This window comes from Aulonocara sp. 'chitande type north' Nkhata Bay, linkage group LG23 (genome assembly GCF_057382095.1).
Source record: "Aulonocara sp. 'chitande type north' Nkhata Bay isolate Kocher_YH1m ecotype deep benthic linkage group LG23, A_spYH_male_GT1.1, whole genome shotgun sequence".
NCBI classification, from domain to species: domain Eukaryota; kingdom Metazoa; phylum Chordata; class Actinopteri; order Cichliformes; family Cichlidae; genus Aulonocara; species Aulonocara sp. 'chitande type north' Nkhata Bay.
In genome coordinates, this window is record NC_141365.1 from 33,192,346 (window position 1) to 33,205,444 (window position 13,099).

At 41.9% G+C, this 13,099-nt stretch overlaps 1 protein-coding gene across 3 annotated transcripts in view; it reads left to right on the plus strand.

Moving 5' to 3' along the window:
• The first annotated feature begins 10,382 nt into the window (after nucleotides 1-10,382).
• LOC147302251 (beta-1,3-galactosyltransferase 1-like) overlaps nucleotides 10,383-13,099 on the plus strand; it is a 181,798-nt gene continuing 179,081 nt past the window's right edge. For all 3 annotated transcript variants that reach the window (XM_086282639.1, XM_086282640.1, XM_086282641.1), the window contains exon 1: nucleotides 10,383-10,613. The gene's annotated coding sequence lies outside the window, so the exon portion shown is untranslated. The remainder of the gene's footprint in view (nucleotides 10,614-13,099) is intronic.

The window sequence follows — 13,099 nt, forward strand, 5'->3', positions numbered from 1 at the left end:
ATATTTGATTACTAGACAGGTGTACGGAGAGCTTCTTCAATGGAGAAACTCCACTCAGGATGGACTCAGAGGAGCCAGAACAACTACTCTACATGACACTTAATAGCAAAGAATATTAAGAAAAACAAGATCTTTCATTTACATTTGAAATGTGAAATCACAGTCTATTTACGTAACTTTAATGATATTCTAGAAGAACAGAACAAAACTGTAAAATGCACAGTAAAACACTTTTATATTAGGATTTTTTCCTACAGTGCTCCATACCCGTGACCTTGTGGTTGTTAGTTCACATTCATTGGCCGATGCTTAGCATCATGTTATTATGTGTCCCAACATCCAATGGCATGTCACATTGTTTTTATGGCCACACCCTCACCCCAGAGGCCTATTTCTGTTCAGGAATGTTGTGAATACTTTGAGATTTATATTAATTCCAATTCCTATCTCTACATTTATTTTTTTAAATATATAATTAGCACAGCATGGCCGTGCAATGATTTATGTTTTTTTTAGTTTTTATTCCTATTAATTATATTTTCACTTGTTACCTCTGAATTATTGAATCAGACCTAGATGACATGAAATTTTCAGCAAAATTATAATTCAAATATTCCTTTAATTGTTGATTATTCTCATTAATTTTCAATCATTTTATATATTTTTCCATAGTATTACATTTGAATTTAACAGATCATTCTCTCACATAACAGACACATATTCGTGAAATTATGATACATTTCTGAATGTATTTTTACAATCTAAATATGCATGTGTACAAAAAAATATATTTAAAAAACAAGTAAATTGTGTTTTACTATATTTGCAGTGCTGTTATGTTATTTTACCTTTGACATGTAAAATCACAGTTTACTTATGTAAATTTAATGATATTCTAGGAAGACAGTACAAAACTGTAAAATATACAGTAAGATACTTTGACATTACTATTTTCTGGAACAGTGTAAACAAAGGGCTCTTATCTTAGATGTTGCCCATAGGTGGCATCTTCTCTCAACAAGTAGTCTCAGTATGTCTTTATCCACTCATTTATTGGATAGATTAGTGAAAAGATGCAGAAGTGCATTAAAAGCCTGAACAAGGGAGTTTGACTGTTTGTAGTGACATGAGTATGTTGACTTCCAACCAGGTCACTCAAATTCAGGTGTTATCTGATCGAGTTGTTTTCTCTTTTTTCTCCATCTTAGTGTTATTCTTGCCCCTGAATGGAAGGAGTATGTAATCAGTTCTGTTTGTTTATCTGTCTGTTTGTTAGTTAGCAGGCTGGCATCTACAGTTTTCAAGATATCAATTTTAAATTTTGTGTGATAATAATTTATAATAATTTGCCCTCCCCAGGTTAACAACAGCCTCTACTACTCATGTCTGTGAGGAAGATTATTGCAACATGTTGATTATTGCAACAAATACATGTTAGTAAGTGCTAAACATACACAATTATGGCTGAATCAGACAGTTCAAATGCTGCTATTAGACTGTGAGGGAAATGCTGTGCCATAGTTTGGTAAGAAACATAAAGAACACTAACCATTCATGAAAACAAACAACGTAAATGTTAACTGCTTTTTTTAAGACCCTACAATAATAGAGAGAAAATAATAATCATCAACAACCCCTTCTGAAAAAGCACTTGGCAACAATGGAAAAACTCCCTTTTAATAGGAAGAAGCCTCCAGCGGGACCAAGTTCAGAGATCTGGAAATTCATGAAAATTTTCTTTTTCAGGTCTACTCAAGCAAACATGTACACAAAGCTAAGAAACCAAATTGGAAACAAAAAAAACAATAGAAAACAAACCAAGTGAAAAAGACTGACCAGCCAATAAAAGACTGTGCAATTGTTCTTGAAATTTTACAGTATTTATAACATACTACACTTAAACATCCGGTGCATTTTTTACTGATAAAATCAATTCAATATGGAGAGATAATTAGAAGAAACTGAAGATGATATATTGATATATAGAATTCAATTAAGGTATCTGGCAGTTAGACTCTGATGGCCCATTACTGCAGAATGGAATCCCAGTGGTGATGGGGATTAGGACAGAACCTGCTGGAGTGCAGATACTGGTGGTGGAGATGAAGACGGAGGTTTGAATGGAGCCTGAGGAACAAGGGAGATGAGGGCAGAGGTGGGTTGCACAAAGGCGTTTGAAAGGGTGAATGACAGATGAGCAGTGAGATTTAAAGTATGCAGAGTGCAGGCTGATTGGCCTAAAGAAGGCCAGCAGAAAGACTATTGGACTAGACTAATTATGTCACAATGAGCTTGATAGTAAAGCTTAGATTAGTGACCAAACATGTGGGAAGCAGACAAATGTGTGACTACAGGTCTTCCTTATTGAACTTAAGCTTCATTAAAAAATCAGGTAAAGGATGGAGGGCAAAATCTGAGTTTTCTGGAATTGTGTATTCAAATGTGTTTGTTTGAAGAAGTCTGAAGCCCAAAAAAAATAAAAATAAAATGGGGCCGTATTTCAATATTAATTTTAAAATATAATAACTTTTAGGCGATATACTGTTTACATTTGATGTGTGCTTTAAGCCATAGCTTCTTTATTCTTACGTTTTTAATTGGGGCAATAGACCTTTAAAACCTGAATCCAACTTTATTTATATAGTGTCAAATCACAGGAACAGTTGCCTCAATGCAGTTTAAATTGTAAGGTAAAAGACCCTACAATAGAAAACATTTCAGTTATGCTAAGAACATATCCCTACAGCTCATACACAAATCTTTACCTTTAACTTACTTTTCTTCTCAACTTTTCAAACCTTAGAACAAATAACTATAAATTAACAAAAGAATGTGAGTGAAAATGCTGGTGGCCATTCCAGTTTACAAGCCAAAGAATCCACTGCTTCTATCTTAGTGCCAGAAAGAAGAGAGCTTCTTCAGAGGTTTTGTAGAACTCAGGCATTGGAGAGTTGGTCCTTTACAGCAACACATAAAGTACCAAAGAAATATTAGGCAGCAGTTGTTTGAATTTTTTTGGCTCACCAGTGATTTCCTAATGAATAGCAGGGTTAAATCCAGCTCAGCACCTTCTATGCATGCCATCTTCGGCCTTTTTCCAAATTCTGTAATAAAAATCATAAAATGACCAAAAGAATTAAAGAAAGATCTTGCCTGTCTTACAGTGTCTACATTGCGTCTCCCTAGGGAAACAAGAAAAATGGACAGAAAGGTCAATAACTTTGGATGATGTCTGCCAAATTGGTCCAACACAGGGTGTAGATTTTATTAAACTTTAGAATGCACTGCTGCACACAAAGATTTGTTCTCGTTCTCTTTGCTAAGAGAATTTCCCAAGCCACTAAAAGGAGAACAGATTTTATACTTTATCTAACATCTACTTTCTAAATACAGTACTGGGCAAAGGTTTTGAGCCACCCTTTATTTATTTACATTTTGCTCATACAATGGGAAATAGGTAGTGTTTTATTAAAACATGCAAACATACATGGAAATACAAATTATACGGCAAAAGCATTCAAGCTTGAAAGTCATTATTTGGTATGACCACCTTTATTCCTAAACACAGCCTGAACTTGTATGCAAGCTTTCCTTAAACAGTCTTCAAGTATAGTTCTCCAGGCTTCTTGAAGGACATTCCAGAGCCTTTCTTTGGATATAGGCTGCCTTTTCATTCTGCTCTGTCAAGATGATACCACACTGCTTCATTAATGAGGCCTGGGCTCAGGGGAGGTCAATCCATGACTGTCATTATGCATTCTTAGAATCAAATCAAATCAAATCACTTTTTATTGTCACATCACATGTGCAGGCACACTGGCACAGCACATGCGAGTGAAATTCTTGTGTGCGAGCCCCACAAGCAACAGAGATGTGCAAACACAACAACACAAACGAGCAAAATACAAGAATGGCCAACCTGAAACTAATAAATATATGTACAATATATAATAGTGTATGCATTTCTGGATGTGTATACTAAATATTTTCCTACGTGTGTGTGTGTGTGTGTGTGTGTGTGTGTGTGTGTGTGTATACACATTTTTACAAATTAAATAGTAAAAAAATAAAATAAAATAATAATAATAATAATAATAATAAAATATATAAAATATACAGAGTTGAATATGTGCAAAACAAGTGGCATTTATATACAGTGTGGAGTGCATAATGTTGAAGTTCCAGTAGTGAAGCTGAGGTGTCTATGACGTGTTCAGCAGTCTGATGGCCTGATGGAAAAAGCTGTCTCTCAGTCTGCTGGTACGGGACCGGATGCTGCAGAACCTCCTTCCTGATGGAAGCAGTCTGAACAGTTTATGGCTGGGGTGACTGGAGTCCTTGATGATCCTCCCTGCTTTCCTCAGGCACCGCTTCCTGTAGATGTCTTGGAGGGAGGGAAGCTCACCTCCAATTATCCGTTCAGAGCACCGCACTACTCGCTGGAGAGCTTTGCAGTTGTAGGCGGTGCTGTTGCCATACCAGGTGGTGATGCATCCAGTGAGGATGCTCTCAATGGCACAGTGATAGAAGGTCCTGAGGATGCGGGGGCTCATGCCGAATCTTTTCAGTCTCCTGAGAAAGAAGAGGCGCTGCTGCGCCTTCTTCACTGTTTTGTTTGTGTGTACTGACCACGTAAGATCCTCAGCCAGGTGTACGCCAAGGAACCGGAAGCTGCTCACTCTCTCCACAGCAGCGCCGTTGATGGTGATGGGGGTGTGTACTTCTCTGCACCTCCGGAAGTCCACTATCAACTCCTTTGTCTTTGCGACGTTGAGGGTGAGATGGTTGTCTTGACACCAGTGGGTCAGGGCGCTGACCTCCTCCCTGTAAGTCGTCTCATCACCGTTGGTGATAAGACCCACCACTGTAGTGTCGTCCGCAAACTTCACAATGATGTTGGAGCTGTTAGTGGCTGTGCAGTCGTAGGTGTAGAGTGAGTACAGGAGAGGGCTCAGTACACACCCCTGTGGAGCACCAGTGTTCAGTGTGATGGGGGATGAGGTGATGCTGCCCAGTCTGACCACCTGGCGTCTGTCAGACAGGAAGCTAAGGATCCAGCTGCAGAGGGAGCTGCTCAGTCCTAGATCCTGCAGTTTCCTGTCCAGCTTCGAGGGAACGATGGTATTGAATGCTGAGCTGTAATCTACAAACAGCATCCTCACATACGTGTCTCTCTTCTCCAGGTGTGACAGGGCAGTGTGTAGTGTCAGGGCTATGGCATCATCAGTGGACCTGTTGTGGCGGTATGCAAACTGTAGAGGGTCCAGTGAGTCGGGTAGTGCAGAGCAGATGAAGTCCCTGACCAGCTTCTCGAAGCATTTGCTTACGATGGGGGTCAGGGCTACAGGTCGCCAGTCGTTCAATGAGGAGATGGTGGAGGATTTGGGTACAGGGACGATGGTGGCCATTTTGAAGCAGGCTGGGACTACAGACAGAGAGAGGGAAAGGTTGAAGATGTGCGTGAACACTCCAGCCAGCTGAGCCGCGCATGACCTGAGGACGCGGCCGGGAATCCCGTCCGGACCAGTAGCTTTGCATGCGTTCACCTTCCTGAAGCACTTCCGCACATCCTCCTCAGACACAGTGTGCGCACTGACGTCATCCGCGGTGCGCACACTGTCCGGTCTCATGGTGTTCGCTGTGTCGAATCTAGCGTAGAATACATTTAGATCCTCACACAGAGAGGCCGTGGTCTGCGGTGTGCTGGTTTTCCCTCTAAAGTCTGTGATCGTGTTTAGTCCCTGCCACATACTCCGAGGGCTGTCAAACTGTTGTTCCACCCTGTCCCTGTACTCACGTTTGGCTGCTTTGATCGTCTTCCGGAGTTGGTAATGTGCGTGTTTGTAGTCCGATGTGTTCGCGGAGGCAAAGGCGGTGTTCCGTGCCGCCAGTGCCGCGCGAACATCTCCGTTAATCCAGGGTTTTTGATTTGGGAAGGATTTGACTGTTCTGGATGGGACGACATCTTCCACGCATTTCCTGATAGAATAGAATAGAATAGAATTCAACTTTATTGTCATTGCACATGCACAGGTACAGGGCAACGAAATGCAGTTTGCATCCATCCAGAAGTGCTTTAGTGATATAGATATATTACAATGTATATTAGCAATAATATAGATATGTGAGTATATTACAGAAATGGGTCTATTATGGTATGTTATAATGTACATGGTATGAAGTATGTTGTGAATATTCTATAACTATAGGTATGTACAGGCTGTAGTGAGTACAAGCTATGTACAGGCTATGAACAGGATATAAATATGAAAAACTATACAGAATATGAAATAAATAACTTTACAGAAATCTGAGATATACAGTTATACAGAAATGGGAACTATGCAAGTTGTAAACAGTTGTAGGATTAAAAATTATCAAATGTACATCAAATTATTTACACAGAGCTATACAGTAGTGCAGTTAAGATAAGTGAGATAGAATTCCTACAGAGGCTATATAAAGTGCTAGTGGTTGTGAGTGGTGGTTCAGTCCATGTTATTATTGTGTGTTTGAGGGTACAGTTGTCCATTGTGGGTGTGTGTATGTTCAGTCCATGTGTTAACGTGGGTCAGATGTCAGGAGGCAGAGTTCAGGAGTCTGACAGCTGTGGGGAAGAAGCTGTGTACCTGGTGGTCTTAGTCCGGAGGCTCCTGTAGCGCCTCCCAGAGGGCAGGAGGGTGAAGAGTCCATGTGATGGGTGACTGGGGTCTTTGATGATTTTCCCAGCCCTTTTCAGACACAGCTTCCTGTAGATGTCTTTTATGGCAGGAAGTGGTGCTCCAGCGATGCGCTGGGCAGTTTTCACGACCCTCTGCAACGCCTTCCGGTCCGAGGTAGAGCAGTTCCCGTACCAGACTGTTATACAGTTGGTCAGGATGCTCTCGATGGTGCAACGATAGAAGTTCACCGGGATGTCTGAGGACAGGTGGTTCTTCCTCAGAGTCCTCAAGAAGAAGAGGCGCTGGTGAGCCTTCTTGACCAGCTTGGAGCAGTTGGTCGTCCAGGTGAGATCCTCAGAGATGTGGACTCCCAGGAACTTGAAGCTGCTCACACGCTCCACAGCCGTCCCCTTAATGTGGATGGGTGGATGTGGGTCAGCATTCCTCCTGTAGTCCACGATGAGCTCCTTGGTCTTCTCGGTGTTAAGCAGCAGGTTGTTTCTGTCGCACCACTCAGCCAGACGATCCACCTCCTCCCTGTAGGCGGCCTCATCGTTGTCACTGATGAGGCCAATCACCGTGGTGTCATCTGCAAACTTAATGATGGTGTTGGAACCATCAGCAGGTCTGCAGTCGTGGGTGAAGAGGGAGTAGAGGAAAGGGCTCATCACACAGCCTTGTGGTACACCGGTGTTCATTGTGATGGTAGATGAGCAGTGGTTATCCAGCCGGACATGTTGGGGGCGGTTGGTCAGGAAGTCCAGTAACCATTTGCAGATGAGGGAACTGATGCTCAGGTCTGTCAGTTTCCTGATGAGTTGTGAGGGGTGGATTGTATTGAATGCTGAACTGAAGTCTATAAACAGCATTCTGGCGTAGGTTTTGTTGTTGTTCAGGTGTGAGAGGACAGAGTGCAGTGCGATGGAGACTGCATCCTCTGTGCTCCTGTTCTGGCGGTATGCGAATTGGTGGGGGTCCAGGGTGGGGGGGAGACAGGATTTGAAGTGTGCTAGGACCAGCTGCTCTAAGCACTTAGTGATGATGGGGGTGAGTGCTACTGGGCGGTAGTCATTGAGGCAAGATTGGTTGGAGTTTTTGGGTATTGGGACAATGGAGGTGGATTTGAAGCAGGCCGGTACCACAGCGTGGGCCAAGGACAGATTGAATATGTCTGTGAGCACTCCTGCAAGCTCCCCAGAACACGCTCTGAGAACACGCCCGGGGATGCCATCAGGACCTGCAGCCTTGTGGACATTGATCCTGCTCAGCACCGCTCCTACATCGGTGGGGGAGAGAGTCAGAGGTTGGTGGTCTGGCGTCACGTCTGCTTTGGTTGTGGTTGTGGGGTTCCCTCGCTCAAAACGAGCATAAACGACTAGAAAGAGAGAGCATATTTCTCCTGTTTTGGCTTCCCTTCATTGGCTTCCTGTTAAATCCAGAATTGAATTCAAAATCCTGCTCCTCACATACAAGGTCTTAAATAATCAGGCCCCATCTTATCTTAATGACCTTGTAGTACCATATCACCCTATTAGAGCACTTCGCTCTCGCTCTGCAGGCCTACTTGTTGTTCCTAGAGTATTTAAAAGTAGAATGGGAGGGAGAGCCTTCAGTTTTCAGGCCCCTCTTCTGTGGAACCAGCTTCCAGTTTGGATTCAGGAGACAGACACTATCTCTACTTTCAAGATTAGGCTTAAAACTTTCCTTTTTGCTAAAGCATATAGTTAGGGCTGGACCAGGTGACCCTGAATCCTCCCTTAGTTATGCTGCAATAGACATAGGCTGCCGGGGGATTCCCATGATGCATTGAGTTTTTCCTTTCCAGTCACCTTTCTCGCTCACTATGTATTAACAGACCTCTCTGCATTGAATCATATCTGTTATTAATCTCTGTCTCTCTTTCACAGCATGTCTTTTATCCTGTCTTCCTTCTCTCACCCCAACCGGTTGCAGCAGATGGCCGCCCCTCCCTGAGCCTGGTTCTGCCGGAGGTTTCTTCCTGTTAAAAGGGAGTTTTTCCTTCCCACTGTTGCCAAAGTGCTTGCTCGTAGGGGGTCATATGATTGTTGGGTTTTTCTCTGTATCTATGAAGCGCCTTGAGGCAACTTATGTTGTGATTTGGCGCTATATAAATAAAATTGAATTGAATTGAATAAAAGTTGTTGAGCTCGTTGAGGAAGGAGACATCAGAGGATGCGGGGGAGGGTTTGGTGGTCCAGTAGACTGTAATGGTCTGGAGTCCTTGCCACATGCGTCGGGGGTTGGAGTTGGAGAAGTGTTCTTCTACCTTCTTTTTGTAATGGTGTTTGGCTTTCTTTTTTGGCTTTTCTTCTATTCAGATGTGCTTTTACTGCATCTGGAATGTCTTTGGAATCATTGTCATGGTCAGAAATGCCAATTAGAAACTTTTTAGATATTATTGTTTGGTGAATCAAAATTTTGCAGATATATTTTTGCAAAATTTGCAAAGAAATAATATTACCAAAAATCTCAAATTGCATTACTCCATAAGCCCTGTTGGCTCAGATTTTCAATCCATTTGTTTAATTTGGCATACATTGGCCTTTTCTTTTGTTTTCTCTTCATTAAGAATGACTTCTTTACAGATACTCATCCAGTTCTGTTCAGGCTTTGGTGAAGAGTAAACAGATTAACTGAATGGCCAGATGCATCTCTCAGTCCTGCAAAAAGTCTTTGTTGGATTTCTTTAGAGCAAGACTTTCAGATATGATCACCAGCTGTAGATCTTTTTTTTTTAGGCCTGCCACCTATTCTTTTGTCTTTCACTTATCTTAACTTGGCTGAAGTATAAGCTGGACACAGTGGTGGGAAATAGCAAGTTTATGATTGGGAATAACTTAGTCAGGGCAAAAAATGTGACTATTTACTCTCTGTGTGATAACTGTTATATTTGGGATGATTTGCAAATTCACCAGAAGAAACTGGAACAAATTACATATTTTTTTCCAACAGGCTGCTAGTAACAAAGTGTATATAGATGCAATTTAAAACTGTTTCTATGCTAAGTTATCTGTTATGTTTAGATGCAAAACTCATTCATCCCTTGAGTTAAGCTTGAATCATTTATTAGTTAGTGATTTAATGGCTTAAAACAATTATTCTGAATATGGTCAAATACAAAAGACTAGACCAATTTTTCTTTCTTTTTTTAAAGCAGCTAATTTCAAGGCCACTTTAAAAATGACAAGAAAGTCTGCCTCCTTGGAAGCAAACTGTAATGAAGCCACTTCACTTAAAAAACAAACAAACAAACAATAAAACAGCAAAACTGCTGACATGCTTAATTATTTAGTAATTATATTGTTGCGGGTGAACCTGCCAATCAAATGGATCAGCTCTAGCCATGAGCAAAGAGCATTTCCACCATGGGTCTAAAAAAATATGAGGCATGGACTGGAATGCCCATTAAATAATATGGACAACTTGAACTGACTCGTGTTTCAGTAGGTCTGTTTCATGATTTAATGGGAACATAATGGTGATGGCTGCATACATACTCAGTTCCCCTTCAATGGTTAATCCATGTCATTAATGGTGTCTCAATTAAATAAAGGCGTTCTTTACGGAAGCAGCTGGAAAACCTCCCCCCCGGCAGCAAAACTAGTACGCATGCTTATTTTCGTCCAGATGCCATCACATCATAAGCGCTCGCGCTCTGTTGCTTGAAAGTCAATCTCCGTTAAACAAAGCGGCATCACCCCGCTCTCTCTCTGCCGGGGCAGATTGGCCGCCATCCCTCCTCATCAAGGCGGCCTCTGATTGGACAGTCTCCTCTTCTCCGCTGACAGCCCCCCGCCAACCCACCTCCATCTCCATGAGCGCAGCGTGCAGCTCGAGACGCCGAGCAGAGGAGGTATCAGCGCTGTGTGAAGCGGACGGATCTAAGATTCCTGGACAACTTGTAAGGACGGGACGCGGACGGCAACACGGGTGGGTGTTTTCATTAAGGGTCGGAAATGTGTGTGTGTGTTTTTTTTCCTTCGGTGTGTTATGTGTCGGGGAATTTTTCTTGCCACTAAAAATATTCGTTCGCTCCCAGCTCCCAGGGATGCTGTGTTTGGAAGTGACATTGAGTTAAAGGCTTGCCAAGTCGATCACATGCAGTTTTGTTTATGACTACGCCGTTTGACCCTTGTTGTGGTTGTAAATGTTGTTCGGCTTTTTCTTGTTTCTTTTCTTTCTTTTCTTCAGCAGGCATGCGCCGAAGGTAATACTGAGATTTAAAACTTGCTACTGAAGATGTAGTTTGATACATTTTCGTCTTTTGAAATGGCACGACTCGGTGCTCGGAGCTGCTTTATACTGTGTAGTTCGCAGGAATAACTGCGGTTTTAAGTGCGTGGCATCATTTCAGTAAGAAGCCGGTTCACAGGTGTCGGGTTTATTTGCGTTTATTAGAATCATAGAAAAAGGCGAGCAAGGGCAGAGGCAAAATAAATCCAGATAAGTAGATGAGAGCATTGTGCATTTCATAATGCTTTGTACTTCATAGCTTGATATCAGATATAACGGATTTATCTGGCCTCTAATCCATGTCAATTAACATGAACTCAGAAAAGCCGTCTGCTCTCTGTTGCACAGCATAAAGGAATGTGTGTCACCTTGCTGTCCTTTATCACCCTGTTAGATACTGCTACATTACACCAAGAAGTCAAAAACTGAAAGCGAGCCATATAACCCTCAGTGGCAAGCTGCTGAATAGGATTTTACCTTGTAATCTAAGGGTCATAACACAGTTCTCGGTCAGTGTCTATACTTGCTGTGAACAGTGTGCCTAAGCCTCCCAAAAATCCATTCCTATAGATTTACTTTGACAGTTTCTTTGAAATATAAACACCGCACACGCACAAATGCATCTCCCTCCCACAGGACCGATCCTCTTTCTGGAATTGTACCATGCTCCTTGAAGTGCTTACATCAGTACTTCTTGACACTGTTTTTAAGCGGTGGAGTGTAACCATCTCTTTTGTGGGAGCACAACCTTTACATTGCCGCCTGGGTCGTTAATACGATCATCTCTGCCAGATTCTCTCATTTAAGCCTGTGTACTGGCATGCGACCAGACACTGGAATTGTGTGAATGACAGGAAAGTTCCATTTAATTTCAGAAATGTCCCGCGGTCCTCCATTTGTCTCCTGTGACACAAAATGCAGTGGTTTAATCTCAATTAGGAAATGACATCTGAAAATGGGAACCAGGACGTGGGTTTGGAGGTCTAGTTTGATGAAGTAAAGTATAGAAGAACTCATTTCCATTCTGCTGCTGTAATGCTGTTTAAATCCTCTGTTTGATTAAGCTCAAGCTTGATGGAAGCAATTTTTCTGTCACAAAAGCTCTGACAGATGTTGAGATTTAGAAACTGTTTCCACAATTGTAGGTGCTGCGATCACAGCTGCTAGTCCTTCTAAAAGTCATGATGACATTGATTGTGGATCAATAAATTACTGGTGCAGCGCTGGAAAGAGCCCCTCTGATTTTCCTCCTTTTACCTTCCCCCATGAAACTAATGAATTTGAGTCATTTTTCAAAAGCTGTCTGTGCTAAATTATTATCAAACAGTCCTTCTTCAAAACTCAGTCGTTATATCTGCAAATAGGCTGTTGACATGTGCTGCGTTGTAAACTGCATCTTATTGGCATCCTGTGAGAGGAAGCAAGTCCCTGGGTGTGCATCTAATAGGCCTGTTTTAACTAATTTAACCCTCATGTGGGGGTTTTATGTGCCTGTTTGAGTTATTGGACGAATGCAATGCACAAAATCGATCTTTTGAAACATTTGCTGTTTGCAATGCAGGAAAATGAAGACTGTTTTTTATGAATCTGCAGAAAAGCCCTCTTAATTACATCATATTTTAGTTCTGGATATTATTGGAGCTGAATTTATGGAACAGCATGGGCCCTCCTGGATGAGATAAACTGCGCGTGGCATTGATGAATAGCATTTGTATAGAGCACAACAGAAAAGTGTATTACAGAATGGGCTTATTAACTCGTTTACAGTTTCAATGCACTTATGCTTTCCTTGTCCACACGATTTAAGGGGAACTCTGTCAGCTTGTGGATTACTGTTTGTTACTGCACGCAGTGGCATTTTGGTGCCCTTGGGGAACATATTCCTTTAAAGTGTACAGCGTGGTTTGTCAAATGTCAGTTGGATTTTCTTTTTCCTTTGGCAACTGCTACTTTACGGAGACCTTTACATTGAAATGAGCCCATTTTAATGTCATTAGCTTCAATGTCTTATTATGTTTGGAAACACTTCATCATTGGGATTTAAGGTCAAGTCACCATCCGACCATCATGCAGGAAGGAATCCACACACCGATGCTTCAGTTGAGGACGTTAAGGCTGCAATCATGGATTCTTCGGCTACTTTTTGAGAAAGCTATGTTTGCCTGTGATCGACATCATCAGGT